Here is a 20,991-nt window from a genome sequence, read left to right as displayed (position 1 = left end):
CATATGAAATAAGTCAGCCCTAGAATTTGAGCATCTGGGACAGTTATTTGTTCCAATATGAGAAAATTTTTGTAATTTCAGGGGATGCAAATAAAAATTATTCAATAACTTCGTGTGCGATTCCTTCCAGGACATCGAGACCCTACATTTATACGCCCTATTGCAACTCTGAATGATCCTCTCCTCGGAAACATCAGTGATAACCGGAAGCAACCAATTACTTATATTCTGCAGATACTTATCACTTTGTTTAGAAAGCATCATATCATACATTAAAGAGATAGAGGAGCTTCCCGTATTAAATTTCTTAATTACAGCTCTAATGAGGGACCATTCTAGTGGCACACTATTCTCCCAGCTTTGTTCACGCATAAAATGGCGAATCTGAAAGTAGGCAAATAAATCGGACCTTGGAAGATCATAAGTTTGAAACAAAGACTCAGCGGACTGAATCAGATTATCGGGCCCTAATAATTGCTTAACCCACAACAAGCCTTTATTTCCCCATACTTTAAACACCTTATGATATAAGCCCGGGATGAAGTTCGGATTACCCTGAATCGGAAGGTATTCTGAGACAGAGGGATCTACTCCGAGACATATACAAAACTTCCGCCACACAACTACGACATTTTTAAAAGATATCATTCTACTAATGTTAGAGGGCAACTGTTTTGTATTACAATGTAACAGTGCTTTAAGCGCAAATGGGCGGGTATAAAAGGCTTCCTCTTGACTAACTGCTAACCTGTCGGAATCCGCTACCCAATCCAAGGCGAACTTCACCAGCGCCGCCATGTTATAAAGCCTAACATCGGGCAAGGCGAACCCGGCGCAGTTTGATTTCTGCATAAGCTTAGCTAATGTTATCCTGGGTCTCTTATCTTTCCATATAAATTTGGAAAAACAACTATATAAATTCCTCATATCTGCATTGGAGATGAAGAGTGGCAGATTCTGAAGTACATACAAAAGACGGGGAAAAACAATCGTTTTTATTAGATTTACCTTTGCCGAAATTGATAAGGGAAATGAAGCCCATAATTGAAGATCTATTTTAATTTTTTTCAGCAAAGGGACAACATTCGCACTATACCATAATTTCGGATTTTTGTGCAACTCCAGTCCAAGATAATTAATTGCGTTAACTACTTTAAAAGGGAATTTTCCCGTGCAAATTAAATTATTACCCAAGTACATGAGTTCACTCAAGTTCACCCGGTAGCCGGAAAAGGAACTAAACTGTGCTAGGAGTTGCAGAATAACTGGGATCGATTGCAAGGGCTTATCTACAAAAATCAACATATCATCCGCATAGAGGAGAGTTTTTAAACGGTGGAGACCCAGAGAAATACCTATTAAAACCTCACGGAATCTAACTGCTAAGGGTTCTAAGGCCAAGTTAAACAAGAGGGGGGATAATGGACACCCCTGCCTGGTGCCACGCTGTAAAACAATCCCCTGTGACCGTATCCCATTAACCAAAAGATAGGAAATCGGTTTGCAATAAAGTTTATGAATGAAGAGCTTAAAGTTACCAGAAAAGCCGAATTTCTGCAGTGAGCAGAATAAATGCTCCCAGACAATAGAGTCAAAAGCCTTGACTGCGTCAAGGGTTAAGACTGCTGAATCACGAATTTCGTCATTACTAGACTCTGGTAGCAAATTTGACATAAAATCTAAAAACGTAGTAACCTTACGTATATTCCGCGACGAATTTCTAGAGGTCATAAAGCCAGTCTGATCCGGATGGATCAGACCCTGCAGGCAACGATTCAATCTGGAGGCTATAATACTAGCAAGGAGCTTGTAATCAGTATTAAGTACTGATATTGGCCTATATGAGGCCATATCCTCTGGATTTTTATTTTTTTTCGCAATAAGTGAAATATTGGCTGCCGCGAAATTATCAGAAATCCCATTGTCTGAAAGATAATAATTGTTGAATAAGGCCTCTAATGGTGATAGCAGTTCTTCTTTTAATAACTTATAGAATTCGGCCGGAAGCCCATCAGGGCCAGCGGCTTTATTAAGCTTAAGATTATCAATAGCGATACCAATCTCCTCACGCGAAATCGGCTGATTCAGCATAGCCAACTCTTCTGCTTGTATCTTTTGAAAGTTGAAAAAATGCAACTGCTTCCAGGCCCAAACTGTGAGATATATTGGAATGTAGACTTTCAACGTTTATACTAGCTAACATAGTGTTATCACTGACTATAACGTCAGCCAAACATTTTAAGACATCTTTAGTATCTTGTACATAAGATGTAAGGGTATGTACAAAATTTCTTAGTTTTTTATCTAAAAAAATGCTAGCATTTTCCATAAGGCAACCATTGCCGGAGACTATGGGCCTACCGGGTGGATTTTTCATATTTTTATGGACCTTAGGAAGACTGTAAACAGTTGCAACTCTTGGAGTCATATTGCACATAAACTGGTGTTCTACTTTTGTTATTACTCTTTCCTGTAAACCCCTATCCAGGAGAGATTTCAATTCCTTTTTAAAGGCATCAGTCGGATCACGTGTAAGGACTTTGCAATTTTCTGTATTACCCAAAATGTCAGTACATATTTGTTCATATTGAGTGTTTGTCATAATGACCATATTTCCTCCCTTATCTGCATTTTTTATAGAAATCTCCTTATTGTTTTGTAATTTTTGGAGGGCTTTTCTTTCTTTGTAGCTCAAGTTTTCTGCACTTTACTCTTTTTATTTAACTCCTCTATTTCCGTTGCTACTAAGGAGACAAATTTATCAATGGATGGATACTTAGAAATGGCAGGCATAAATTTACTTTTCGGTTTCACTACACTTTCTTTCCTTGTTTCTGGAGTATCAACATTTTCATTTAGTAGTGTTAACAATAAATTAACCATTTCATGATCATCTTGTTCTATACCCATATCATTAAGGGAGTTTTTATTGGCTCTTTTATGAAACTTGTGTAGTGCTAATTTTCTAGCAAACAGATGTATGTCCTTCATCCAGTTGAAAGTGTCATAATGTGGGGTGGGTATGAAAGTTAGTCCTTTGGACAGTAATGTGTAGTGTTCTTTCTCCAATTGGGTTTCTGTCAGATTGATAATTTGTAAATTATCCATAACTACTTCTGTTTGTTGGGTGGTTTCGATTTGTTTTGTTGTCTTGTTCTTATTGTTCTCTTTGGGGGGAACAGGTCTTTTCTAAAAAAAATCTTGTGATAGAAGGTTCTGTTACGGTGGCACTTGCTATGGGTATTTGTATTACTTCCTCATCTGAGGGTTCTGAATCAGTAGTGGAATTATCTGAGGTGATATTCTTATTACTGCCTCTAGATTCTTGTGTGTTTCTAAAATTTCTACGTTTTTGGTTTACTTTGTAGATATTTCCTTTTTGGTGGTCAGACCAATCTCTTTGTAGTTTTCTGTTTTTTGCTTCACTTAACTCTTCCTTTAACTTGTCTATATGGAATTTGAGTTTTATATCCAATGCCTCAAAATCTTTATGCGTGGTAAATTTATTTGTTTGTATTTTAGCTTCATCAATTAATTTAGTTAGCTGTTCTTATTGTTTTCTTTCATACTCCAATGTCAGTTTCATTAGATCTAGAGAGCATTGTGTCAAGATTTCCTGCCACCTAAGTACAAAGTTTTCATCTGAGATATGAAAAGAGGCTGCTAGCTGAATCCTTAGTCCTCTAGGGATTAGTTTGTTCTTAACATAGCTTTCTAGGCTAAAGACTTCCCAGAATGATTTTACTTGTTTTTTCATAAGTTTGGCAATACTTTTAAAAGCTTCTTCTATGTTGGTAGCATGTGGACATACATTACCAACATTTAGAGTAAATACTCTCTCAGCTTCTTGTTTCCACTGATCAAAATCTATAGTGGAGGATAGATAGCCGGCCATAACTATCTAAACTCTTTACCACTCTAGCCCCAAATTCGTGAGTGTGAATTAAATCACTGAGTATAGTAATAATAAGATTAGGGAAAAAAAGGGGATTTGTGACATTTAAGTCAAGTGTAGAATTATACACTAAATTAATCAAATAGTAAATGAAGTTTAATTACACTTTATTGATATATATGCTTAAACAGACGTTACTAATAGGAGACGAAATTGCAGCATAGAATTAGACTTTGAAATTGAAGCAAGGGAACTATGAAGAAGGTTTAAGGAGAGGGGGTACCCAGGCAGGTACCGAAAAAAAGCTTATCAAAGAGCCAAATCATTGGATAGGACTTCACTGTTGGAGAACAGGAACCAAACTAATGGACAACAAACAAATGAACAACAGTCCATAAGAATAATAGGGACCTATGATGACAAAAATGTCTGCATCAAAAATATCATCCAAAGACATTGGCATGTAATTCAAGAAGATGAAGATCTAAAAGAAGTAATCTCTAAAAAACCAATGATAACATATAGAAGGTCCAGAAACCTAAAAGATATACTTATGGAGAGTCACTATTCAAAAGACCAACCCAGAACTTGGCTGAGAGAAACAAAAGGTTTCTATAAAAGTGGGAGATGCCAAGCCTGTAAGAATATGACCCCCACTAAAATCTTCACACATCCTAACATAGATAAACAATATGAAATTAAAGATTTCCTGAATTGTAGATCAAAACAAGTCATTTATATTGCTATGTGCAAATGCCCGAAAATCTATGTGGGTGAAACCTCAAGAGTTACGAACCAGAGTACTAGAACATATAGGCGATATTAAATGGAACAGAAATGTACCCGTGGCACAACACATGAACAATGAACATCAGGGACATAAACATGACATTTATTTTTGTGCAATTGAGCAAATAAAATTAAAAGGGAGACGGGGTGATATTACAAAAATGCTATTACAAAAAGAATGTAGATGGATTCACGAATTAAAATCCACTGCACCAAGGGGCTTGAATGAAGCAATATCATACAAATGCTTCCTATAAAATACGGCAAACATAGATATGCCCTTATGGACTTATCACTGTTATCAGGCACCTCTGAGGAGACTTTTAATTCACACTAATTGACAGTAATGTATACATCATGGCTAGTTATACTCACAATCAATAAAAAGGAAGGGTGGTTTGGAGCTAATATAGCTTGAAATAATTAATATTAGGATAGGTACATTAATATAGATATAAGATGTTGTGCATAACAGATATGGAATCATTCTAACTGATAATATAAACTGATATCTATATTTTACATTGATTTACCTACAGTACATTGTTTTACATATAGATGAAGAAAATCCCTATATGATAAAGATATATAGTTCCTTAATACCCCTCTCCAACTTAATACATTTTGGATTAGCTTTGAATTGAATTTAACCCAATGTGATATACTAGCCCTAATATGTTGGAATTTTGAATCATTCTGGCATACTCGACTTATAAACAGTGCTTAAAGATAACATCCTGTATGCACATCAAATTTGTTTTCTAAACACATACAAAAATAATGGTTAACTATCAAAATACATCCTAACGCACTTCATGTACAGTTTAGCCGTTTATTGTAATAAATCCCCCAAACATATGTCCCTCCCCTTATGATGCTCACTATATCGAAGATACCTATTTCTTGTCCCTATTATATTATGTATAACAGCCAAGTATATATGTAAACATAAACAACCCCGTATATGAAGCGCTATCCAAATAAGGAATAAAGATGCATATAAAACTGATATGTACTGAGTGCCTCTGTATTGTCTTGTTTGTTGGCATTTTTAAATAAGGCTGAATAAGGCTAAGTAAGGCATATCTTGTTAAACAAGGTCATGGTTGCAAATTTTGAGGCCAAAGCGGAATTTACACCTCCATGATTCATTTAAATATAATACAAACGTTGCCATGACAACGGATTGCTACAAAAAGCAGAACTGAACGCTGGGCTGGCCCTATGCCCTGACAAAGTCATGTTCATGTGACAGAAACGCGTCGGTGGGCGTGGCCTCGGCTTCACAGCGTGTTTGACTAATCTGGTCCTAATAACACACAATACTAAGCATTTGTGATAGCATTTTTTTTTTGTCTAATACCGCCATTGAGATTGTGGTGCTTGAGTACTGACTGATACTGACAATTTGTATCAAATATAGAAATTCAACTTAGCTGATAGCTGAAGTTAAACATACTTTTAGCCACTATATATACTCTCAATAATCTTTGAATGCATTGTGCTGTATGTGTGATTCGTTCTGAATAATAGGGACTATAACTAGAAATCGTCTGACTCTGCTAAATCAGAGCAGTTCGCAGGTAAGAGGACGCCCTCGAGTGCATAGCTTGTTCTACACAGTGTGAGAATACATGTGTTTAATATAGGATATTCCTACAAATCCTGCCACTAGTCTTATCCCTTATGATGATTTAATTCATTTTAGAGACCAGACACGCAAACCAAGTCCACAAGCCCTTTCTTTTCCACGTTTTTAATTACTGGGTGCTATAGAGTAGAGGCTGTTAATAATGCCTAATACCGCCATTGAGATTGTAGTGCTTGAGTATATGTTGATAGATTGTTTTGTCCAAATTTAGTTTATATGCATTAACGCTATAACTATAAGTTACTATGTAGCTCCATACTGAGAGTTATCAACATGATACTGACAATTTGTATCTAATATAGAAATTCAACTTAGCTGATAGCTGAAGTTAAACATACTTTTAGCCACTATATATACTCTCAAAAAATTTTGAATGCATTGTGCTGTATGTGTGATTCGTTCTGAATAATAGGGACTATAGCTAGATATTGGCTGACTCTGTTAAATCAGAGCAGTACGCAGGTAGGAGGACGCCCTCGAGCGCATAGCTTGTTCTACACAGTGTGAGAATACATGTGTTTAATATAGGATATTCCTACAAATCCTGCCACTAGTCTTATCCCTTATGATGATTTAATTCATTTTAGAGACCAGACACGCAAACCAAGTCCACAAGCCCTTTCTTTTCCACGTTTTTAATTACTGGGTGCTATAGAGTAGAGGCTGTTAATATCAGAAATATGGAAGTGACTATTCCCATTTTCGAATAGCCCACTATATTACCCACTTTTTACTTGTGTTATTACCTATGGGTGAATGCTGGTTACAAAAGGATCACTCTGAATTACAGTCTATAGGTTATTAGACCCATGACTTTATACTTTTACCAGCATCTCCTATTAGTAACGTCTGTTTAAGCATATATGTCAATAAAGTGTAATTAAACTTCATTTACTATTTGATTAATTTAGTGTATAATTCTACACTTGACTTAAATGTCACAAATTCCCTTTTTTTCCCTAATCTTATTATTAAAATTCATATAATACAAGAAAAGTGCGCTAAAAAGCAACAGCATCAACCATGAAAATATAAAAGTAATTTATTTAAGAACAATTTCTTCCTCTATGCAATGTAAAAAGATACCTAAATAAACATGAGGCTATAGTATACAATCACACTATAACATTCATATGGGGACCACTGGTGGTATAAAAATAATAAAAAAACTAAAAATGGACTAATGTCCAAAGAGCATAAGAAAGCGTAACTCTGTGTTTCACAGTGAATATATAACAGCTTTAAGTTGAATTCCGCTTAGTTTTAATGTCAACACAATGATTTTTTTTCAAAGGATTTTGACTCAGAGTGTCGCTTTACATTTCCCTTAGAACAATTTTCCAGACAGTGTTCTTTTCTAAGTTAGGGATAAGTGGAACCTCTAATTCCCCCGGTTCTAAACAACTGTTATGGTACGTTTACCTTATAGAAGTTGATGTCCTTTAGGGGCCATTGGGGTTTCTTACCACACTTTCCCTTTGCTTGTGTAATGCGACTGTGGGATCCGCAGCACTCAGCTGTTTTCTTTCTCTTCTCGGCATCCTCTTTTTAGTTTGATTCAGCCGCTTCCGTGTATGTCGTCACATGTTGTCCTTCTGCCAATCAGATTGCCGAGTGAACGTTCGGCAAACTTCCAGTGTGTTTTTCTCCCAAGTGTTGGTCATTTAAAGATGACCCTGCACTTTTACAAAAGTGGTATGATGCACTTAATGAATGTTCTTTTAACTTAATGAAGATTTTAATTGAACATAGACGCCAACTATATAGCCAGAGCAGTACGAACATAGAGAAAATACAAACAGATCTCAGGGTTTATCAACAAAACCCAGATTACAGTAAAATTTTAAAAGAAATTAATGAACGTACTGATAGATTCCAGGAAAATATCGTCCAGAATAAATATAAAATAAAAAATCACAAAGGGACCATGAAGATTACATTAATAACTGTGTATATACCTTTAATTGTAAGGACAATACACTTTCGAAAAGCTCCACACACCCTAATCAACAGGAAGTAAGAAGGGTCAACCACAACAGGAATAATAATAATTATTTCAAACAATCACAATCTTTACAAAATCGACCTAGTTCACATCATTATACCCATTACAATACATCTAGTAATAGGATTCCCCAGTCTGATTCTGAACCAAGAGTACACAAGGAAGGCCGATACAGACAGGATTGGTCTTCCTCTAACAATAGAGCCCAGCATAACTATTATCCTGCTTCTAAAGGGCCTTATCAACCCCATTCATATCAATCATCCAACTTTCATCATCTTTCAAACAGAGATCAAATGTCCAACATGAATAGAGAACCAAAATTTAGGCACTTCAACACCAAAGATCCCCACAACATGTCCTACCAGTCAGTCCAAGCCTATCAACACAAAGGTACACACGTTCCATCGTACCAGGCCAACACCTGGAACCCCAATAGCCATCATAGACCTCAGGGTGATTACAATAAGAGACAAGATCACAATGATCGTAGAGACACATCACATCATTACAGACGACCAACCATTGACCCAATAAATAATCAGTTCTGGAATAACAATGACAATCCTCAGACTCCAATAACACATTTTGAACAATACGAACACAATAATAGATTTAGCCCACTCATAATGATAGGAGATGGGGAGAGTCCTAGCACTAGCAGTAACCCACCACCTCCTTTTTTAGGGATAGGTCCCAATACAAGAACAGAAAATCTACCAACAAGGTTGGCAAAAAGACCTCATATACCAGAAAACGAGGCAGGAGGGGCAGAGGCCTTACCGCCAAGAAAGCGGAACTATCCAGATTAAACCAGGGATTATTTAATTTATCATCATACACACTATCTATTGAAGAAAAAAGAGTATTGAAAAAAGGCCTGTCTTTTTGTCTACCAAATTCACCAAACATTTTTAATTTATTCGTTGATGTAAACAATTTTACACGCAAGTTATCTTTACAAAAATATTTCGCAAACAAAAAATTAAATAAAGAACAATTACACAGCACAAACCCACAGGTAATACTAACTGACAACATGCCCTCTGACCACTCAACACCATGTGTCATTGCCAACATTGAAGACATAACTGATCATCTATTCGAAGGATACGTACACACCAATGTCAAAAACAAATCCAATTTCAATCCGACCAATATCAACAATAAATACATTGAATTATATCAAAACATGGTCTTAGAGGATTGTGAAAAATTAGTAGAAACAACAGCTAAAAGGACAAACTATTCCTTTCAGAGACATAAAAAAGCATTGTACAGTTTACAAAATAATTATAATATTGTGATCCGTGACGCTGACAAGGGGGGGGTATCATTATTCAAGACTATAAAGATTACACAAAAGAAGCAGAGAGAATCTTAGGAGATATTAATTACTATCAAATTTTACCCAGAGATCCCACCCCCCTTTTCAAATTAACATATCAAAAATTAATAGGCAAGGGTGCACTACAGGGTATACTAAATAAAGAAGAAAGAGAATTCCTTAGAACAGATAATCCAAACATCGCACATTACTACCATCTCCAAAAAATCCATAAGGATAAAAATAACCCTCCCGGACGTCCCATCATAGCCGGGATAGGCAATCTAACATATAATTTATCATTTTACATCGACCAATTTTTACAGAAATATGTAACTACCCTTCCATCTTACATCAGGGACAGCACTCACTTGTTACAATTATTACAAAATCTTACCTTCACAAACAAAAAGAAGCTATGGATCACCTGTGACGTCAGTTCCCTATATTCAAACATCACTCATGACCAGGGATTGACGGCAATTTCTCATTTTTTAGAACTGGATCTTTATTTACCCAAAGAACAAAAATTATATATTTTAGAATGCATTAAGTACATCTTGCAACACAATTATTTTTTATACCTAGATCATTTTTATTTGCAGATCAGGGGGACAGCCATTGGTACCAGGTTCGCCCCAAGTTTCGCTAATCTTTTTATGGGATTATTTGAGGAAATATACATCTACCAAGGGGAACCTTGGGGTGAACCTGGTATTCTATGGCCGCTACATAGACAACCTCATATTTATTTGGGACGGCTGTACAGAATCAGCAGAATTATTCATTACACGACTTAACAATAATAATATGGGAATCACATTTACAGCCAATATACAATCTGAATCAATAGATTATTTGGATCTGACACTCAGTTGGGGGCCCAACCAGACCATTATGTCCAAAACATTTTTTAAAGATGTGGATAGCAACAGCTATTTGGAATACCATAGCAATCACCATAGAAGCTGGATTAACAATGTACCGTACAGTCAGTTCAGACGCATTAGGAGGAACTGTTCAGATTATAGCACTTTTCTTGAACAAAGTCAGATTATATACAATAGATTTGTAGAGAGAAACTATCCGGTTCAAATTTTAGATAATGCACTCATGAGAACAAAGAGATTGGACAGAAATGATATATTATCCAATAACAATGAAATGAAACAATTATCTAACACACCAACAGACCAGAGAAACATCATGTTCATTACTCAATATAACAACAATTTTCAAAAAATCAATCAAATCATACATAAACATTGGCATGTCATCCAAAGGGATCCTATTTTGAGAAATAAAGTACAGGACAAACCAAAGATAGTTTATAGGAGAGCGCCAACCCTGAGAAGCAGATTAGCACCTAGCAAAATTGTCAAACACACCCAACAACAATCCAAGATCATTACAAAATCCAAGAGGGGCATCTTTGGGTTACAGGGAGTATATAAATGCGGAAAAACTGGTTGTAAATCTTGCCAAAATATTAAACATGGCACTAAAACCTTCAAGTCCCAGACCACCGGAGAGATACACCCCATTCAGGGATTTTACAATTGTAACACCTCTTTCGTTGTTTACCTGTTAGAGTGCATTTGCGGGCTACAATATATAGGCCGCACCTCCAGGAAAGTAAAAACAAGGTGGGGAGAACACTTTCGCAACTGTAAAAATTGTAAGAAAACAAAAATCAAACATAGTGTTCCAACCCATTGTCTAGCCAAACATCAAGGCAACCCTCATATTTTCAAATTTATTCCCATAGATTTTATTCCTAGGTCAGCAGACTATAACAGAACTACCAAACTCAGACAACGAGAAACCTTCTGGATTTTTAAGTTAAAAACATTATTTCCTGAAGGCTTAAATGCCAACCTTGATTTAGCAGCATTTAATTAATATTCAGATATAACAATAATGATACCAACCAATATGATACTTGCAATGGGTTGTCCTAACACCAATATCTAGATCTAGATTTAGATTAGACTTATAGATATGTCACGAATCAATATGATAACCTTAATGACCAAAATGACCAGTGATACATCAATTCGGTTTAGGTCTGACCACACATCAGTATATTACAAAAATCAACATTTTCACATTTTCTATTTATTCTGGCAATCTCATTAGCTTTTCAATTTAAGACTTATCTTAGCTTATTATAAATATATTCAATAAGACAACGAAAGATTAACCGTATGTGATTAATAATCCACACGGTGTGATAGATGGACTAGTAAACATATTTATTTCACTCAAAAGTTCATATACATTTGCCATATGCTCAGTTCGTTTGCTGGCTCGAATTAGAAATTATTATAACCAATGTTCATACGTTGGATTACTACAGTCTAATTCACATGATATATTGTGATTCCAAATGATAAAGAACATTTGGAATCATAATACATTTCTAATCAATAGCCTATGGACTTATAGGTTTTATAAGTAAAATGTATCGACATTCCGTGTAAACACTGAAGACTCATATCACATTTTTGAGGTTCTATATAAAATCTACATAGAAACCAATTAATGTTAATGTTAAAGTAAATATATTAAAACAAAATCAAAATTCAATTATATTCATTCCATTTTTTACTAAATCTGTAGGGTCAGATTCAATGTATTTCATTCCAGACCTTTTTTAAGAACATATATATTTTCACAAATTTTCTTAAATCTTCCCGAATATTCAGACATAGAATTCTGATTTTAACATACGAAAATTGCAAGCAATCTAGTAAGACACATGATGGCTTTGTAAAAACCATAATTAAAAAACGTTGTTACATTTATTTCCACAGCTGTGAGGTCCAGATCTTTATTACTATTATTAATATTCATTGGCTACAATTGCATACTATTCACCATTTTATTTTTAGTTAGATTCATAGCTTCAAACAACACCACACATCATTTTTATTAAACATCTCTCATTCAAATATGCTTTATTTGTTCATCTAATCGCATATACCTATAACTGTTAGGAGCAGCTGCAGTAATTGTTTTATATTTAGCACTATTCATTTCATTATAACCTGTGATAGATACCTTTTACAATTTAGAAACACCCTAGCAACATTCTAACACATATTGTTAACAACGGTCAGCTCACAGGTTAAAATTTCTCAATCAGTGTTGATAAGATCCACAGGGATTCCTTTGTTACGATTGGTCTACTTTTGAAACTATGACAACTTCCTGTTTTAAATTCACCTGTATTTAAGGTTTCAATCTGTTTAAGTTGTATCCATTGTTTTTATGCCTGAGGAAAAGACCAGACATTGGTCTAGAAACGCGTAGCAATTCTTATTTGGATTAAAGATTTTAATTCTATCATATGGAAGTTGTCTTATATTTTTATTGATCTAACCTGAGAAGGGTTTTGATTTTAAAATCCACTGCAGTCTGCAATACATGGTCTATACAGACGTTTGGTTTACTGAAATCAAGCAACACTGAGATCCACCTGTCTGCAGTTCAGCTGAGGCCACCCAGTGTGCTAACCACTGAGAGTGTTAGTCTGCCTGATAGCACCGGTCACAGAACGGTGCAGAGCCATTTGGTAAGCCTTTTTGAATATTCTGCCTTCTGATTTTACAACAACAGTATCACGCTATGTGGCGCCCTCTTTTTCACTTATAATTATACGTTTTTAATTACTGGGTGCTATAGAGTAGAGGCTGTTAATATCAGAAATATGGAAGTGACTATTCCCATTTTCGAATAGCCCACTATATTACCCACTTTTTACTTGTGTTATTACCTATGGGTGAATGCTGGTTACAAAAGGATCACTCTGAATTACAGTCTATAGGTTATTAGACCCATGACTTTATACTTTTACCAGCATCTCCTATTAGTAACGTCTGTTTAAGCATATACGTCAATAAAGTGTAATTAAACTTCATTTACTATTTGATTAATTTAGTGTATAATTCTACACTTGACTTAAATGTCACAAATTCCCTTTTTTTCCCTAATCTTATTATTAAAATTCATATAATACAAGAAAAGTGCGCTAAAAAGCAACAGCATCAGCCAGCATGAAAGTATAAAAGTAATTTATTTAAGAACAATTTCTTCCTCTATGCAATGTAAAAAGATACCTAAATAAACATGAGGCTATAGTATACAATCACACTATAACATTCATACCAAGTTTAATATGGGGACCACCGGTGGTATAAAAATATAAAAAAACTAAAAATGGACTAATGTCCAAAGAGCATAAGAAAGCGTAACTCTATGTTTCACAGTGAATTTATAACAGCTTTAAGTTGAATTCCGCTTAGTTTTAATGTCAACACAATGATTTGTTTTCAAAGGATTTTGACTCAGAGTGTCGCTTTACATTTCCCTTAGAACAATTTTCCAGACAGTGTTCTTTTCTAGGTTAGGGATAAGTGGAATCTAATTCCCCCGGTTCTAAACAACTGTTATGGTACATTTACCTTATAGAAGTTGATGTCCTTTAGGGGCCATTGGGGTTTCTTACCACACTTTCCCTTTGCTTGTGTAATGCGACTGTGGGATCCGCAGCACTCAGCTGTTTTCTTTCTCTTCTCGGCATCCTCTTTTTAGTTTGATTCAGCCGCTTCCGTGTATGTCGTCACATGTTGTCCTTCTGCCAATCAGATTGCCGAGTGAACGTTCGGCAAACTTCCAGTGTGTTTTTCTCCCAAGTGTATGTCAGAGTGCTCTGTTCTTGGGCTATAGCTATGTTCAGGTCCATCCTGGACAAAATCCTTTGAAAAAAACATCATCGTGTTGACATTTAAACTAAGCGGAATTCAACTTAAAGCTGCTGTATATTCACTGTGAAACACAGAGTTATAACATTAACTTTGAAGCTGTCATATATCCGCTGCAATACTCATAGAGGATACTCTTTCTGGACACTTGTTTTTTACGTTTTTTTTACGCTTTCTTATGCTCTTTGGACATTAGTTTTTTTATTATTTTTATACCACCAGTGGTCCCCATATGAATGGTATAGTGTGATTGTATTCTATAGCCTCATGTTTATTTAGGTATCTTTTTACATTGCATAGAAGAAGAAATTGTTCTTAAATAAATTACTTTTATACTTTCATGCTGGTTGATGCTGTTGCTTTTTAGCGCACTTTTCTTGTATTATATGAACCCTCAAAAAGATAGTACAGTACTATAATTTTTGTTGTTTTAAAGAAATATAGAATATTATATTCATTTTAGAACACACAAAAAAAAACAATGACACAGGCAGAGAAGATTGTGACTCACAGGCGGGGGTAAATTTTTGATCATTTTATTTTTAAAAAAATATTAAAACTAAAAAGTTTGGATTTCAGAATAAACTTGGATTTTGGAAGTCTAGATTTGGGAATTTCTACCTGTATATACTATTTAAATACAACATTGGCAATATATCAAGGCTTTCTCAGGGTTGTTTGGAGGTTTCCAATACAATACTTTTCATTTCATATCTTTTGTATTTTCAGTATATCTGAAACCTCAAGAAAGCCAAGACACACTGTTTTGACAATAAAAACAATGTGAAAGAATAAGAACCTAAGCGAAAAATAGATATAAAAAAATGATTAACACTAGAGCCTAATCTGTATTATGAGGGAGGTATACAGTTATTGTTATATTGTAGCTCTGTCTCACTACTCATTTCTGTGGGAATACTGTATGCTATTCCGGAAATGCTTCAGGTCTCAAGGTGTTTACCTGATTGTGCTACTGGCTGTGCTATGAAGAGAGTTAGTGGAGCGTTACTGCTGCTGTGGTATCTGCTCAGAATTTTGGCCTGTGCAATGTTCCAGGAGCAGATAAATGGTTAGAGCACATTATATTATATATTATTGCTATATTGTGCAGTATGCAGCAAACCAATATAATTTTTGCAACTTTCTCAGGTGCATACTGCATAGCACCTCCAGAACGATCAAGACATCGAAACCGCATTTTTAAAAGACCGAAAGTCCTCTCAATAACCCCCCTGGTAGATCGGTGAGCTTCATTGAAACGTACTTGACTTCTGGTCTGTGGGTTGTTATAGGGAGTCAAGAGCCATTCTGTACATGAGTACCCTCCATCTCCTAATAGAAGATATAATAAATATAAATATTAATATAAAAATAATTTTAAAGATTGAAAAATATACAATACAAATTTAAAATATACAGATTACTCTTTAATTACAGTCGACAAATTGGGCGCAATTTATGTACATGGAAATGAGAGACAAATTAGACGCTAGTTATGCTTACCTAGATGCCATCCTTCAGGCATATTTCCATCCTCGAACTTCCGGTATAAGCCAGTCTGCCTTAAGATGTAAGAATCATGACAGGAGCCAGGAAAGTTAGAACGGACACTGATAATCCTCATGTTGGGGTCACAGACCATCTGGACATTCAAGGAATGGAAATGCTTTCTATTCCTATAGATCTCCTCACGAGCTTGAAGTGGTCTTACAGCAACATGGGTACAGTCTATGGCACCTAAGACATTGGGCATCCCAGCCAATTGGACTTTATAGATTGCCATTCTTCAGGGGTAGATGGCAAACAAACATATCGAGGAAAAATAACCATCATAGCCCCAATGATTTTGGATAAGTGGCGTGAAAAAGCTGATTGACTCATTCCAATAATGACGCTAGAAACTGCCTGAAAGGAGCCTGTTGCCATAAAATGCAATGCAGCTAATAGTTTCAGAAGTCCCGGAATAGCTTGTGAATGAGCCGTCATCGGCTCCAAATGATCTTCAATCTCTCGATACAGGTGTAATATGGATTCACGATCAAGCCGGAATCTTTGTATGATCTCTCGGTCAGAAAGGCCGTGCAAACCAACCCGTGGAAGGAATACACGGGGGACACAAACTCTCCTTCTTCTAACCATTCGATTAGCGACATTTCCAGTATTCTGTCTTCTAGACTGGATTTGCATCACACGGAGAATAAACAAATACAGAAGTATCTCCATAGCTGCTGAAATGAACAATATAAGTACAATGCTGATATTACTGCCTTTTATATATGTCTAGACTGGCGTCTAGAGTGACTTTCCTATTGTTTTGTACCTTGCCCGCCACCTAAAAGGTGGCGAGGCAAAAATAACGAGGTGGGAGCGGAAATTGTCGGGAGCGGACAAATAGATTTTTTAGTACATTCGTTTTTGGTGAGTTGGTGGTCAAATGTGTGTAATTACAGTGAAAAATGGAGAGGTAGCGAGGTTTCGCGGATAAGTACGCTCGCAATTTTAAAGATGGGAGTTTGAACATAGTTGACGACTTTGTACATATCAGTTTGCGAGTTTTGATGCAAGATTTGTTGCGGGTAGCTCGCTGACTGCTTAGTACATGGAGCCCTATGCCTTTATAGCACTAAATATAAAAGATATAATACATAAACATATTTCTCATTACAACAGTGGAAGTGGTCCTGCTACAGAAACTGTGCCAAAAGTTGTACAGGAAGTTTTAAATGCCTGTAAATGTGCTATTTATTTAGAAAAGAAAAAAAAAAGGAACAACTACTGTGGATTCAAGTCAAAAGTGCACTTTTGAAAAAGACATCGAAGATCGTCTAAAAGGAAACCCCTTGTCTCATTCTCATTTTCCGGTTTCCCGTTTGTCAGCCAATCACAAGAACCAAGTGAACCACGTGATTGCAACCACTTGGATAGAGACACTGAGACCCCAAATGAGACACACGCTGGAGAAAAGCTGAGCGGTAATCTAAAAGCAATCAGTGCTTTGCAAGTGAGTGGAACAAGCGAGGTTGGTAAAAAAACGGAGGTCCGGTAAGAGGTATGGTGGGGTAATTGATGAACACGGGAACTAACTACAAAACTCCCTGAAAGCAATTTACTACTCCTTACATTTAACTTTGACTTCACATGTAACCTGGCACTTTAACAGATTTATTCAACGACTGCTGCTATTACAGTGGACTGTATTGGTCAATGCAATATAACGGACTGAATCAGCTGTTTTACATGGGACTTTACAGAGTATCAGTTCATTTTTTTAGTATGTGCACATATATACTTTTATCATTATAGATTTTGCCACAATCTTTCCTACATTTTATTGTGAATTGATTTTTTAAATTAGTTGTATAATAAATAAATTTGCCCCCTCCTATGCAAACTTATTTCTTGCAAACTTTGAGCTTATGAGGATCTTTAGTGACAGCAATAACTTTAAGAGTAATATCAAACTATATACTAGATATATAGATGATATTCTCCTAATCTGGGTAGGTACAACTGAGGAACTAGGCGAATTTGTAGATTACTTAAATCATAATGATGAAAACTTGATTCACCTTTAATGCTTCTGACACAAGTATACCCTACTTAGATGTACTGGTTATATTTTTGTACCTTTTACTTTATTTTTTGTTTCTATTGGAAATGTTTTTTAAATCAGTGACAGTCAACTTCCTAAAAGAAGCCTTAAGGACAGCAGATACATTTTTCATTATTAAACACACAATTAATGAAATTATTCCTAGAAATTTCTAGAGGCACAGGGGATTTAGGTAAGTTTGCAGGGTAGCATCTATCTAGCAGATCTCTCCATCCAGATGGGTCATTTCAATTTTGGCCACTCCAAAAACACATTTTTCTTTTCATTTTTTCCAGGTCTACAAAAACTATTGCACAAATTCTTATGACTCCTGGGGTCAAATGCCCTTACTAAGTAGGCATTTCTCCAGGGCTACATGACCCCTTAATTAGGGACTACATTATTCCCAAATAAAAAGAACTACACCATCTCTTGGGGTAAAAAGGCTGCAGCTTTTTTTTTTATTAACAACATAACTTAACATATAAATAAAACAGATAAATATCCCCAATAATAGAATTAACATTAACAACCCACGGGGCTTGCCAAGTAACCCATTGTACATCTGTTCCAAGGATCCCCTCATGAACCGATCGAGATCTCTCCAGCCACAGCAGGAGGTACCCCAGTAGAACTCCACAAACCACCAAAGGCAAGCCCCCCCACAACCAGCACAGCTTAAAGCCGGACAACACCACCACCCAAGGCCTTTCCAACCCCTTATCTCAAATTAAAATTAAAAAGGTGAAGACCAACCTCGTTTAAGTGGACCCCATCTCTCAAAAAGAAGCCGATTACCCTTCAAATTCCATGTGTCATATAGATACTCCCCCATTCTTTTCCACAAACATACTCAATATTCTATTGACCCTCCTCCTATAGAAGCTTCTAACCTTCGCACATCCCAGGCTGCCCTCCAGTTTAACCTAGGCTCTATCTCAGACCACACTAAAGTTAGCCCAGGGAACAGGTCTAATAATCTGAGCAAATCCCTTTTAATGCCTGCTAACAAATCTTTTTGAGAGTTGAAGCCCAAGTCATTCCCACTGGCATGGATCACCAGCAGTCCTGGGGAACTAAATAATCTAGCGTATTCCACCACCTTAATAGTGATGTCACGAACCTAAAAATTTGGGTTCGCGAACGTCGAACGCAAACTTCCACAACTGTTCGCGAACGGGCGAACCACCATAGACTTCTATAGGCAGGCGAACTTTAAAACCCACAGGGACTCTTTCTGGCCACAATAGTGATGGAAAAGTTGTTTCAAGGGGACTAACACCTGGGCATGCCGGAGGGGGATCCATGGCAAAACTCCCATGGAAAATTACATAGTTGATGCAGAGTCTGGTTTTAAGCCATAAAGGGCATAAATCACCTAACATTCCTAAATTGTTTGGAATAACGTGCTTTAAAACATCAGGTATGATGTTGTATCGATCAGGTAGTGTAAGGGTTACACCCGCTTCACAGTGACAGACCAAACTCCCCGTTTAAAGGGATAGTCTACACCAGAACTTTTATTGTTTTAAAAGATAGATAATCCCTTTATTACACATTTCCCAGTTTTGCATAACTAACACATTTATAATAAAATACTTTTAACCTCTGTGATTATCTTGTATCTAAGCCTCTGCAAACTGCCCCTTTTTTCAGTTCTTTTGACAGACTTGCAGTCTAGCCAATCAGTGCCTGCTCCCAGATAACTTATCGTGCACAAGCACAGTGTTATCTATATGAAATACGTGAACTAACACCCTCTAGTGGTGAAAAACTGTTAAAATGCAATCTGAGAGGTGGGCTTCAAGGTTTAAGAAATTAGCATATGAACCTCCTAGGTTAAGCTTTCAACTAAGAATACCAATAGAACAAAGCAAAATTGGTGATAAAAGTAAATTTGAAAATTGTTTAAAATTACATGCTCTATCTGAATCATGAAAGTTTATTTTGGCCTAGACTGTCCCTTTAACGCACTGCAAACAACCGCAAACAGTCCATTTGCACAACGTGCCACCAGATATGAGTGGTGTGTTAAGTAGTTCTATTCTTATCAGTTTAATCCCTGTTATGTCCCCTATCAGGGGACGTGTATATGGCATGGATTTTAGGAACCGGGAGATGGAAAAAGATGCTTGGTCGGTCCTCCTCCTTCAAATTTGGGGCACTGCGCATGCAATCTAATGTGCCACCAGATATGAGTGGTGTGTTAAGTAGTTCTATTCTTATCAGTTTAATCCCTTTTACGTCCCCTATCAGGGGACGTGTATATGGCATCGATTTTAGGAACCCGGGAGATGGAAAAAGATGCTTGGTCGGTCCTCCTACTTCAAATTTGGGGCACTGCGCGTGCAATCTAATGTGCCACCAGATATGAGTGGTGTGTTAAGTAGTTCTATTCTTATCAGTTTAATCCCTTTTACGTCCCGTATCAGGGGACGTGTATATGGCATCGATTTTAGGAACCGGGAGATGGAAAAAGATGCTTGGTCGGTCCTCCTACTTCAAATTTGGGGCACTGCGCGTGCAATCTAATGTGCCACCAGATATGAGTGGTGTGTTAAGTAGTTCTATTCTTATCAGGTTAATCCCTGTTATGTCCCCTATCAGGGGACGTGTATATGGCATCGATTTTTAGAACCGCGAGATGGAAAAATATGCTTGGTCTGTCCTCCTACTTCAAATTTGGGGCACTGTGCATGCAATCTAATGTGCCACCAGATATGAGTGGTGTGTTAAGTAGTTCTATTCTTATCAGTTTAATCCCTGTTACGTCCCCTATCAGGGGACGTGTATATGGCATCAATTTTAGGAACCGGGAGATGGAAAAATATGCTTGGTCGGTCCTCCTACTTCAAATTTGGGGCACTGCGCGTGCAATCTAATGTGCCACCAGATATGAGTGGTGTGTTAAGTAGTTCTATTCTTATCAGTTTAATCCCTGTTACGTCCCCTATCAGGGGACGTGT

Source organism: Bombina bombina, chromosome 1, assembly GCF_027579735.1.
Source record: "Bombina bombina isolate aBomBom1 chromosome 1, aBomBom1.pri, whole genome shotgun sequence".
NCBI lineage: Eukaryota > Metazoa > Chordata > Amphibia > Anura > Bombinatoridae > Bombina > Bombina bombina.
Note: the sequence above shows the minus strand (reverse complement) of the source record.